Genomic DNA, 12,245 nt, shown 5'->3' with positions numbered 1-12,245 from the left:
GAAGAGAGGGTATTTTGCAAGCCCAATAGATTGTGCTCATTCATTCATAACTTCTTTCAGCTCTTTGCTTTGCATCTTATGTCTAAACACTGATTTCTATAATTCTTAATATATTTACAATAAATGAAAAACCTGGTTAAATAATTTTCTTTTTCTACAGTGCTGAAATTAATTTCAGTTCACCATGAGGAATGTGAAAGTATTGTAGACTGTTTTGACAAAGCATGTAAAGCATAATGCTAATCAAAATTTTAACTGAATTGAAACACAGAATAGCTCCTTTGATAATATATTCAATCCCTAATTGAAATTCAATGTTATTAAAAAATTAAAAATTTCAGACGCTGTAATTTCTTAAGTAACCTTTTGTTCATTACATGTTAAATATTTGACTACATTAAAAAATATTCAACTGCTTAGTGTTAAATCTCTTAGACACACTCTTAGCAAATAGCTTCATAAACCAAAGATGGTGTTGTAAATGATGTGGTAGCCAGTAAAATCTATCAAAATTTTGCAGGCATCATCATCTACCCACTTCGAAAAATCAATAACTCAAATATTTCGTTGGATATTTTAAACTCTCTTTACTCTTCCCCTTCAAAAATTGGGTTCTTGGTATAAGCCTCTCCCTATAATGGAAACATTTAAAGATTATTTGCCACTAAGTCAATCTGTGCCCTCTCTTCCTGTTTGATTTATGCTCTAATTGTTTAGACAACACTGTCTTTGGAACTAGGTTATGCCCTTGAGTCCTCAAGGCCAACAGTTCCTTGCAAGTATGTTACCATACTGGTACAGGATTGTTAAGAGTTTTGGTTTTTTTTTCCTTTTTTTCACAGTATTATGTTACATATTCATTCAGAACATGTTACATTTTAATAAACTATTCTTTAGAAGAGCTTCAGATTTACAGACAAATAACAAAGCTATTACAGTTTCCTATATCCTAGACTCTTCTATTTTTATCATTTTACATTAGCACAGCCCCTTTATTTTATTTAATGAACCAATACTGATACATCAGTAAATAAAATCAATTATTTTATTGATTCAGATTTCCTTCCTTCTCACGTTTTTCTTGTTCTAGAATTTCATGCAGAATATCACATTCTTTAGCCTAGTTATGTCTCCTTAGACTTCTCTTGGCTGTGGCAACTTCTCAGACTTTGTTTTTGATGCTTTCACTATTTGGGGGAGCAGTAGTCAAGTACGTTGTAGAATGTATCAGTTGGGATTTGTATTAGAGTTTTCTCATGATTAGACTGGTGGTATGGGTTTTGGGTGAGGAAGACTGCAGAGGTAAAGTGCTCTTTTCATCACATTATATTAAGTGCACATACGATCGGTGTGACCAATCACTCTCCAGGTGGCTCTAGTGGTGAAGAATTCACCTGCCAATGCAAGAGACAAAACAGATGCAAATTCCATCCCTGGGTTGGGAAAATCCCTTGGAGGAGGAAAGGGCAACCTGTTCCAATATTTGTGTCTGGAATATTCTATGGACAGAGGAGGCTGGCAGGCCGCAGTCCACAGGCTCACAAAGAATTGGACATGACGGAAGAACCAAGCAGTGGCAGCATGTTGGCCATGGTCAGCTTTTGAGACAGTGTTTGTCAGGTTCTTCTACTGTAAACATACGACCCTCTCCATTTTTTTGTACAGTGCTCTTTGGAAGAAAGTTGCTGGGCACAGCCCATGCTTTAAGAAATATAGATTTATGCTTCACTCCCTTGAGGATAAAGACTATATATAATAATTTGGAACTCAGCTGCACAAGAGATCTGTGCATCCTCCACCCATTATTCAGTCATTTCTTTTTATCAGTATGGATTCATGGATATTTAATTTAAACTCTGGGATATAATCTGGTGCTGCTTAATTTTATTCTTCAAAGTGTTCTAGCCACAGTCTTTGATATCGGACCCTTTCTGTTGGATCCTGTGTCATTATATCTACTACTCTGGGCAGGAATCCCTCAGAAGAAATGGAGTAGCCATCATAGTCAACAAAAGAGTCTGAAATGCAGTTCTTGGGTGCAGTCTCAAAAGTGACAGAATGATCTCTCTTCCTTTCCAAGGCAAACCATTCCATATTATGGTAATCCAACTCTATGCCCTTACCAGGAATGCTGAAGAAGCTGAAGTTGAATGGTTCAATGAAGACCTACAAGACCTTCTAGAATTAACACCCAAAAAAGATGCCTTTTTCATTATAGGGGACTGGAATGCAAAAGTAGGAAGTCAAGAAACACCTGGAGTCACAGGCAAATTTGGCTGTTGAGTACAGAATGAAGCAGAGCAAAGGCTAATAGAATAGAGTTCTGCCAAGAGAACGCACTGGTCATAGCAAACAACCTCTTCCAACAACACAAGAGAAGACTCTACACATGGACATCACCAGATGGTCAACATCAAAATCAGACTGATTATATTCTTTGCAGCCAAAGATGGAGAAGCTCTATATAGTCAGCAAAAAAAAAAAAAAAAAAAAGACCAGGAGCTGACTGGCTCAGATCATGAACTCCTTATTGCCAAATTCAGACTTAAATTGAAGAAAATAGGGAAAACCACTAGACCATTCAGGTATGACCTAAATTAAATCCTTAACGATTATACAGTGGAAGTGAGAAATAGATTTAAGGGACTAGTTCTGATAGACAGAGTGCCTGATGAACTATGGATGGAGGCTGTGACATTGTACAGGAGACAGGGAGCAAGACCATCCTCAAGAAAAGAAACGCAAAACGGCTGTCTGAGGAGGCCTTACAAATAGCTGTGAAATGAAGAGAAGTGAAAAGCAAAGGAGAAAAGGAAATATACTCCCATTTGAATGCAGAGTTCCAAAGAATAGCAAGGAGAGATAAGAAAGTCTTCCTCAGTGATCAATACAAAGAAATAGAGGAAAACAATAGAATGGGAAAGACTAGAGATCTTGTCAAGAAAATTAGAGATACCAAGGGAACATTTCATGCAAAGATGGGCTCAATAAAGGACAGAAATGACATGGACCTAACAGAAGCAGCAGATATTAAGAAGAGGTGGCAAGAATACACAGAAAAACTGTACAAAAAAGATCTTCATGACACAGATAATCATGATGGTGTGATCACTCTTCTAGAGCCAGACATCCTGGAATGTGAAGTTGAGTGGGACTTAGGAATCATCACTATGGAAAAAGCTAGTGGAGGTGATGGAATTCCAGTTGAGCTACTTCAAAGTCTAAAAGATGATGCTGTGAAGGTGCTGCACTCAGTATGCCAGCAAATTTGGAAAACACAGCAGTGGCCACAGGACAGGAAAAGGCCAGTTTTCATTCCAATCCCAAAGAAAGGCAATGTCAAGAAATGCTCAAACTACTGCACAATTGCACTCATCTCACACATTGGCAAAGTAATGCTCAAAATTCTCCAAGCCAGGCTTCGACAATACATGGACTGTGAACTTCCAGATGTTCAAGCTGGTTTTAGAAAAGGCAGAGGAACCAGAGATCAAATTGCCAACATCCTCTGAATAGTAGAAAAAGCAAGAGAGTTCCAGAAAAAGATCTATTTCTTCTTTGTTGACTATGCCAAAGCCTTTGACTGTGTGGATCACAATAAACTGTGGAAAATTCTGAAAGAGATGGGAATACCAGACCACCTGACCTACCTCTTGAGATATCTGTATGCAGGTCAGGAAGCAACAGTTAGAACTGGACATGGAACAACAGACTGATTCCAAATAGGAAAAGGAGTAAGTCAAGGCTGTATATTGTCACCCTGCTTATTTAACTTATATGCAGAATACATCATGAGAAATGCTGGGCTGGAAGAAGCACAAGCTGGAATCAAGATTGCTGGAAGAAATATCAATAACCTCAGATGTGCAGAGGACACCACTCTTATTGCAGAAAGTGAAGAAGAACTAAAGAACCTCTTGATGAAAGTGAAAGAGGAGAGTGAAAAAATTGGCTTAAAGCTCAACATTCAGAGAACCAAGATCATGGTATCTGGTCCCATCACTTCATGGCAAATAGATGGGGAAACAGTGGCAGACTTCATTTTTTTGGCTCCAAAATCACTGCAGATGGTGACTGCAGCCATGAAATAAAGTGACACTTACACCTTGAAAGAAAAGTTATGACCAACCTAGACAGCATATTAAAAAGCAGAGATATTACTTTGTCAACAAAGGTCCATCTAGTCAAGGCTATGGTTTTTCCAGTGGTCATGTATGGATGTGAGAGTTGGACTATAAAGATAGTTGAGCACCAAAGAATTGGTGCTTTTGAACTGTGGTGTTGGAGAAGACTCTTGAGAGTCCCTTGGACTACAAGGAGATCCAACCAGTCCATCCTGAAGGAGATCAGTCCTGGGTGTTCATTGGAAGGACTGATGCTGAAGCTGAAACTCCAATACTTTGGCCACCTGATGCAAAGAACTGACTCATTTGAAAAGGCCCTGATGCTGGGAAAGATTGAGGGCAGGAGCAGAAGGGGACGACAGACGATGAGACGGCTGGATGGCATCACCGACTCTATGGACGTGAGTTTGAATAAACTCCAGGAGTTTGTGGTGGACAGGAAAGCCTTGCATGCTGCAGTCCATGGGGTGGCAAAGAGTCGGACACAACTGAGCAACTGAGCTAAACTGAACTCATCAATTCCTTCAGTCTTTCCCAGCATCCTTAAGCATGCCCTTACTTTCTTGCACTGCAATACAATCTAGGCCTATTTTGTGTATCTTATGCCCCATTTTAGTGTCATCCATTTCTCCAAAGAGCTTTGATTCTTTTTACTGGGGAATTGCATTATACACCAAAAATCTAGCATTTAGGCATGCTCATTGCCACTGAAGTGTGAATCATTGCCTCCAGGCTTGCTCAACTGACAGAGCAAGGAAATATATATGTGTATACTGTATACTGACCCACAGCTCAGTTGGGTCTGACTCTTTGGGACCTCATGGACCTTGGCCCACCAGTCTCCTCTGTCCATGGGATTTCCCAGGCAAGAGTACTGGAGTGGTTTGCTGCTTCCTCTTCCAGGAGCTCTACCTGACCCAGGGATTGAACCTGGGTCTCCTTGCATTGCAGGCAGATTCTTCACTGTCTGAGCCACCAAGGAAGCCCCTTCATACCAACCCATGTACACATTTATTTATAAATATTTTTATTTCAACCACACGCAATTATATCAGAATTCATAACAATATTTCTGACTTTAATCCATTTACACATGGATCATTTTAGACTCATCCTTTTGCTTATCTCTACACTTTCCAACAGTGGGAAGAACCTGGTTCCCACCATCTGCCATGCATTTACTTAATTGCTCAATTCTAGTATATGTGATTAGCAGGACTGGAATTTTAATCTCCTCCCCTGTGGGAAACAACCTTACTGTTTCCCACATTTGAGAACAGAGCTTATATGCAGTTCCTTTTGCCTTTTGCTCTGCAGCCTCACATTCTGATCAGTCCATGAAAAGTCACTGATTTTTAGTTTGTTCAGTTTTTTCTTGTTTTAAAGAAGAGAATGACAACTTGAGAGACCTTCAAATATTGGAGCTGAAAAGAAAAATCATGCTATATTTTTTTTTTCTTTTTTTTTTTTTTTTGGTTTTCATTTTTTTTTTTTTTTTTGGTCATACATTGATATGAATCAGCCATAGATTTACACGTATTCCCCATCCCGATTCCCCCCTCCCACCTCCCTCTCCACCCGATTCCTCTGGGTCTTCCCAGTGCACCAGGCCCAAGCTATTTTTTTTTTCTTTTTTTTTTTTTTTTTGACTGTAAGATCAATTTTATTTTCATCTCCAAGCATAGAAATCTGGATTATTGGCCAAAAGATGTTCGAGAAGCAGTGATCAAAAATCTAAACACAGAAGAGAGGAAAGAAACTCTAGATTCAATCTGTGCTATCCTTATAACCAACTACTACTTCATAGATACTACATCCAGTGTATTACATTAGTTCAGACGAGCTAAGAAGATAAAAAGCCAGAACAGAACTTTATAGCAGAACAAATGTTACAATGAACAAAAGATTTAAATTAATTTCTTACTCTTGGACTATGTGTATTTAACTAGTATTTGTTCCCAGGTATAGAGGATGAAGGTGATTTTAGGTACACACAAGTTGCTATCAGAATTCCTGAGTAGCCTACTTCAACCTCAGAAATCATTGCTATTAACTTGTTCCAAGTATAGTAGAACACAAATTTTGGAACATATTGCTTCAATTATTCATCAGTTGATTGTTCATTATGTATTAAACGCTTACTAATTGCCACAAACTATTGAACTGTGATACAGAATTTTCCTATGAACTTGTTCCTTCTTTAGTTTTTCTATTTTGAAGGAGGTTACTTTTAAAAGATGCTCCTATTTGCTAATCAGTAACATCGTTTTCATGGAAGCATCCCTCTTTAGAAAAAACGAATAATTTTTATGACATGAGCATCCAGGGCTTAAGGCAGAAAAGCTAAGGCTTGTAGATCTTCAAAGGACTAACTTTATTTTAGGCAATTCATGTTTAAATCATTCAAAGTATTAATAATTAGCTGTAGAAAATATAAAAAGTAAAATATGCTTTGGGTAAAACCACACTATAAAGTATGGAAATTATCTATAAAAATAGCACTTTTAGAATATTTCTTATTACATAACAGGTGCTCCCTATGTGCATGCATATGTGGGTGCATGTGTGTGTGTGTGTTTAACTGCATTAAATCCTGTGCCTCAAACTTAAAGACAATATAGAATTTTAAATAAGGAGTGTGTTCATGATATGCCAGTATTTCTGGTTCATAGCAAGAACAGACATTGTCCAGAACCATCATTTTGATAACTAGGTGGTTACTGAGTTCTGACTAGTAAAGCCAAGTATATAAGATCTTAAATAGTCCATAGTACACTCAACCCTGGTTAGTTTTAAATGTTCACAAATATTACTAAAACTTTACTCCATGCTCCATGGCTTGTCTTGCAAGAATCTTTAAGAATGTAAACAGTTTGAACGTGATGAATATTTTAGTCAAATTGATTCTGCCATGGTTAGGTACACAAACCAGTGAATGTGGAGCTCTCCAAAGGGGCTTGGAGAAAATGTGATGACTGATTTTCTCATGCTGTTATGGTTTTAGTTTTTTATTTTCCTTCACTTTTCCTCAGTCTACAAACACTACCCTTTCAAGTTATTGTGATGAGAACACCAGTCTTTTTTTTTTTTTTTTTTTTTTACTATTGTTATTGCAAGAGAATTTGAGGTAATGTGTCATTGAATTGAATATCTTAAAGTGTTTAAGATATTCAATGTATTTTTAAAGATTAGGAAAGGTTACACTTTGGTGACAGAATATACAGCTTCAAAGTGAAAGTAATAGGCTTTTCATTTATGGAGGTATTAGAGGTTTCATTCTTTTCAAACGTATTTCTGTTTAATTTAAAAACGTAGGAAACAGAATCAGAGATAGAGGTAAAAGTTTCTTCATAATGTTACAAGAATTTGGTCTTTAGTACAGTTTATGAAAAAGTTGAGAGATTTCGTCCTTTTTTTTAACTTCAGGGAATTTAGCTTTAAGTTAAAAGCCTTTTTCACTGGTGAAATTGATTTTTTTTTTCTTAATCTAGAGGAAACGGACTCTGTAGCCCAGCAGAGAAGGCAGAGGAGGTCAAAGGGTAAACAGTTTGATGCCGCACATCTTGGGTTCAATCCCGGGCATGTGATCTCCAACCCTCCTATCCTCCCAACGGGGAGAATCCAGCAGTGGCTAAAGCTTAAAATACTTGAGAAAAACTTCAAACAAACGTCTGAGAGAGTCCCTAGAACATTTAGACTTTTCTGTCGCAGTCTTTGCTGTTCAATTATTTTTCTTTATAACAGGACAGAGGATGCTGGCACCGCAGATGCAAATTCCTTGAAGGGAGTTCTTTCTTTCCCAAGTGAGTAGTCTTTAATTAAGCTCTGAGCGTGATCAAGTCACACTTTTGCATTTAAGACACCAAATGCCAAGTGGAGAAAACTTCCTTTCTAGTTTATTTTATTCCTGTTCAAAGAGTGAAATGAGAATCATGTTCTATAAGTTCTAACAGCCCTTCAGAGGCAAAAGTTCATTTTTCAAACTGGCTGCTTTGAGATTCCATACACATGGTCTAGGAGTGGAGTACTTCTCCACAATTTCAGTATTGAGAAATGTACTATGAGCACCATCCCTAAGATTTAGGATTTTAAAATAGGCTGAAAACTGTTTCTCTCTAATATATTACTATTCTAGTACTATGTTATAATTCTGGAGGTACCTCAAATTAGGCGAAATTCTGAAATTGAGGAGACAATGTTGATTAAAATTACATTTTGGTAAAATGCTCACATTTATTATTTTAAAAATGGAAGTTTCTTAACTGTTATTGTTGATTTCCACTTCAGTTCATCAAAGATAACATTTGCGAGGAAAAAAAAAAATACAGAGTTCTACTATCTAACTCAGACTACAAACAAATATAAAGCAATAAATAATTCTAGGTGATAGCCATCCTCTGGATTGTGTAAAATAGTAGGTTATCAGAAAATAAATTCTAATTTATCCATATGTTTTGCACTCTTTTGCCCCTAGCTGGGGATCACTTAGAAGCAAGACTTAGCAACATCCACTACCAAATTTAGATCACTGGCTATTTAAGCAAGAAATTGCCATAAACACTTTAATCAGCAGGCCCCTTAAAATAATATGAAGTAGTTTTATACTTTTTTTTAAATTAAAAAAGACTCCAGGAGAATATGCACTTTAGATTTATCTTTGTAAATTACTGTAAGTTAACAGAGGTTCATCCACAGCTTTTCACTCTTGCTTTTGTTTTTCACATAAATCTATTTACGAACACATTCATGTCTAAAACTATGCCTGAAGAGTATCTTGTTTTCGCCCTCAAACCATTATTTTTTCCCAGGATATCCTTTTTTGACTCTCCTCACCTAGTTACACATTTCTGATAATCACTTTTTCTTCTTCATTAAATAATACTTGTTTATTCATCTCTGCTTCTGTGCTGCTATAGAATCAAAGCTCATTTTACAGAAACCGTACAGTGCAGAGATGTTAAATAGAGAAGCAAATAACCAGTATGTTGAGTTTGCATGGATAGGTAACCTAGGCATCAGTTGGCATAGTCTCAATGTTTGCCTATCGCTAATCTAAGGAGTTATACCATGATTTTCCTTATCCCCTTCACTATTTTAGTATTTTGGGGTCTAGAACTACAGATGGAAATGAATGTAAAAAGGATTCCATAAAGCATAAATATTCATTATTGTTCCCAACATGCTGCTTATTTTTCAGACCCTGCTGGGTCCTGCCAGAAAAACAGAGGGTGTTCACTGAGGGAGCATACTTAATGGAAAATCCGTTGCATTTTTCCTAATGCTCAAATTGGCAGTCTGTGTGTCATATGCTGAACACATAGAAATTCATGTACATGCATGGGGCAGTTCAACACAATCTGAGTAATATCCATAAGCTTGATTTTCATATGTATTTAATATCTGATAGGAGAGAACAAAGGGGATACATATTTTGTAAATAATGAGATCCAGTATGATTAATGATGTGTGCATGGTACATATTTATATGTACATATACATACATATGTATTTATGTATTATATGAATATATCCCATTTGTTTAACAAGACTTATTTAGCTAGAATCTAAAAATAAGGTGAAGCAGATTTTAATAAGCAAATCCATTTTAAAGATTTCTTTTCAACACATAATTACATTTCAAATAGACTAAGTATGTTTGATCAACCTCCTGTTCTCATAATACAGGTTTGACTATTGTTCTCTATTAATAATAAGAAAACTATCAGAAACATTTTACTTCTCCTTTATAATTGGCCTCAATTATGCTAAACTATAAATTCAAACTACCTTACAAAACCAAAAGAGGAATCAATTATGAAAAAGGAAACTTATACATCTTTCTGGGAAAATTAGTGTTATTACCATTGAATTAAAGAACTAAAATAATGTTACCAAGACTATGAGTTCCACTCTATTGAACTAGGAACTCTATCATTCCTAGTTGCGTAATACTTTAGCTCTTTTATTATGTTTCAAAAATCCATCACACATGCTACATTATTCCACTTACTGAAGGACAGAAATGAGAAAAATAAACTACCCCTTCATTCTGAATACCTCGTTTTTATAGTGTTGATTAGACAGTAATCAAGTGTGTGAAAAATTCTTAATTCAGAGTTTCTTCTTGAATTTCATCTTAAAGATCTGCAAGTTGTGTAAAAATTGCAGGAGAATAGCAGGGATACATATTTTAAGTACAAATAAAATGTGACATTTAAAAGGAGTGGATAAATATCAAAAATAAGAGGATACTTGTAGGTTCTTTTTATATGTGAAGTGTCTGGCAAATTCGTGGTTAAAGCAGTAATTATTAACAGGGGGAGAATTTCTTCCCAGGGAACACTTGGCAGTGTGTCTGGAGACACATTTAGTTGTTGACCTTGGAGTGAGTAGAATGCTATGGGCATTCATGGGGCACAGGCAAGGAAAGACATTAAATATCCTATAATGCAGAGCTTTAGCAAGGACGTCTCTGGACCAAAATGGCAATACTGCATAGACTTGGGAAAGTCTAGTTTAGAGTGATAGAGCTGACTGTTGAGATAACTGTTTTGCATATCAGACAATTTGGAGGTAGCAGCAATTACATAAATCTTCTTTGTTCCAGCCTAATATTTAATGCTGGGTTAGATATCATCTATTTCGGTTTCCCTATTTAATGAAACAAAATTTACGGGATGTTTGTGCTTAGCATAAGCAATATCCATGAAACTGGGTGTCCTGTATCAACTTCCAATGACTGAACAAGGCAGAAACAAACCAGAAGCAATGTTCATGAGCCGTGAAATGTCCTAAGGAAACTTCTTTTCAGAATTATTGCAATACTTCAGTAAAAGCAGCCAAATGAACAATGCAAGAAATGTCATGAAATTTAAACCAAGGGTTTACTGCAAATCAGGGTTTGCAGAATCTTTCTACTGATTACGGTGTAATTACCATACAAACACTGTTCTCCTCAACTATATCCGATACAGAATGGGTAATTTTTTTTGAGATGTACTGTACATTATAGAAATTGAAAAAAGTAAAAAGAAATCTATCATTTTGGTTGAAGGAAAATTGCAGAAGATGATATAAATATTTCTATTTCCTGAATTGCACATACAGAAATGCGTGGGTATCTTGAAGAGTGGACTATGACAATGTAAACTAAGCCCTTCCCTGTGATGAACTTGAATAGCTAAGACAGAATGAATACAAAGCTTGTGCTTGAGACAATAATTCAAGGTCCAAATTGTTTATCAAATTTAGAGAGATGGTCATTGGTGACCTTTGCTAAAGAAGCTATGCTGAAAACTTCTAAAAGCCATAATGAAATAAGGTGGTAGATTCTAGTCAGACCCATATTCTAGGGGCGTTTAGTCAGCAGACAGCTCAGGCTATCAGTTATTTCAAAGTGAGCATCACTTTCAGAAACCACATGCCCCAGGGGCCCCACACCAGGCTGCTGAGCAAGGCAGAGGCATTTTCAGCCCAATGTGTGATGTCCTGATAGGAAATTGTTGTTCAATCGCTAAGTCGTGTTCAACTCTTTTGCGACCCCATTGACTGGAGCCCACCAGGACCCTCTCTCCGAGGGATTTTCCAGGGAAGAATACTGGAGTGGGTAGCCATTTCCTTCTCCAGGGCATCTCCCTAGCCCAAGAATAGAACCTATGTCTCCTGCATTGCAGGCAGATTCTTTACCACTGAGCCACCAGGGAAGCCCGTTCTGGTAGGCAACAGGCCTGCCAAATTTCCTGCTGGCTTGACAGGGATTTCAACCAGCTAACATCCACTTGTTTCTCCTTCTACCCAATCCTGTGTCTTCCCTTTTTTTCCAGGTGTTGAGCCCAAAAAAGTATCTTGCATCTCAAACTCCACCTCCGTGTCTGTGCTAGAGATTCCAAACTCTGACAAATAAGTTGAGGAATTGAAAAAATGGAGATGCATTTAGAAATCTCTTTCACTTAAAAGTTTATCTGGCTGTGTGGCAGTCTGGATGGGACGGGAGCTTGGGGGAGAATGGATTCATGTATGTGTACGGACGAGTCACTTTTGTCCACCTGAAACTATCACCACATTGTTAATTTGCTGTATTACAATATAAAACAAAAAGTTTTTAAAAAGTTTATTTGCAAT

The sequence above is a fragment of the Cervus elaphus genome, chromosome 28, assembly GCF_910594005.1.
Source record: "Cervus elaphus chromosome 28, mCerEla1.1, whole genome shotgun sequence".
In the NCBI taxonomy this organism is placed as follows: Eukaryota; Metazoa; Chordata; class Mammalia; order Artiodactyla; family Cervidae; genus Cervus; species Cervus elaphus.
The sequence above is the reverse complement of the archived record's forward strand: the minus strand, read 5'-3'. Positions refer to the sequence as shown.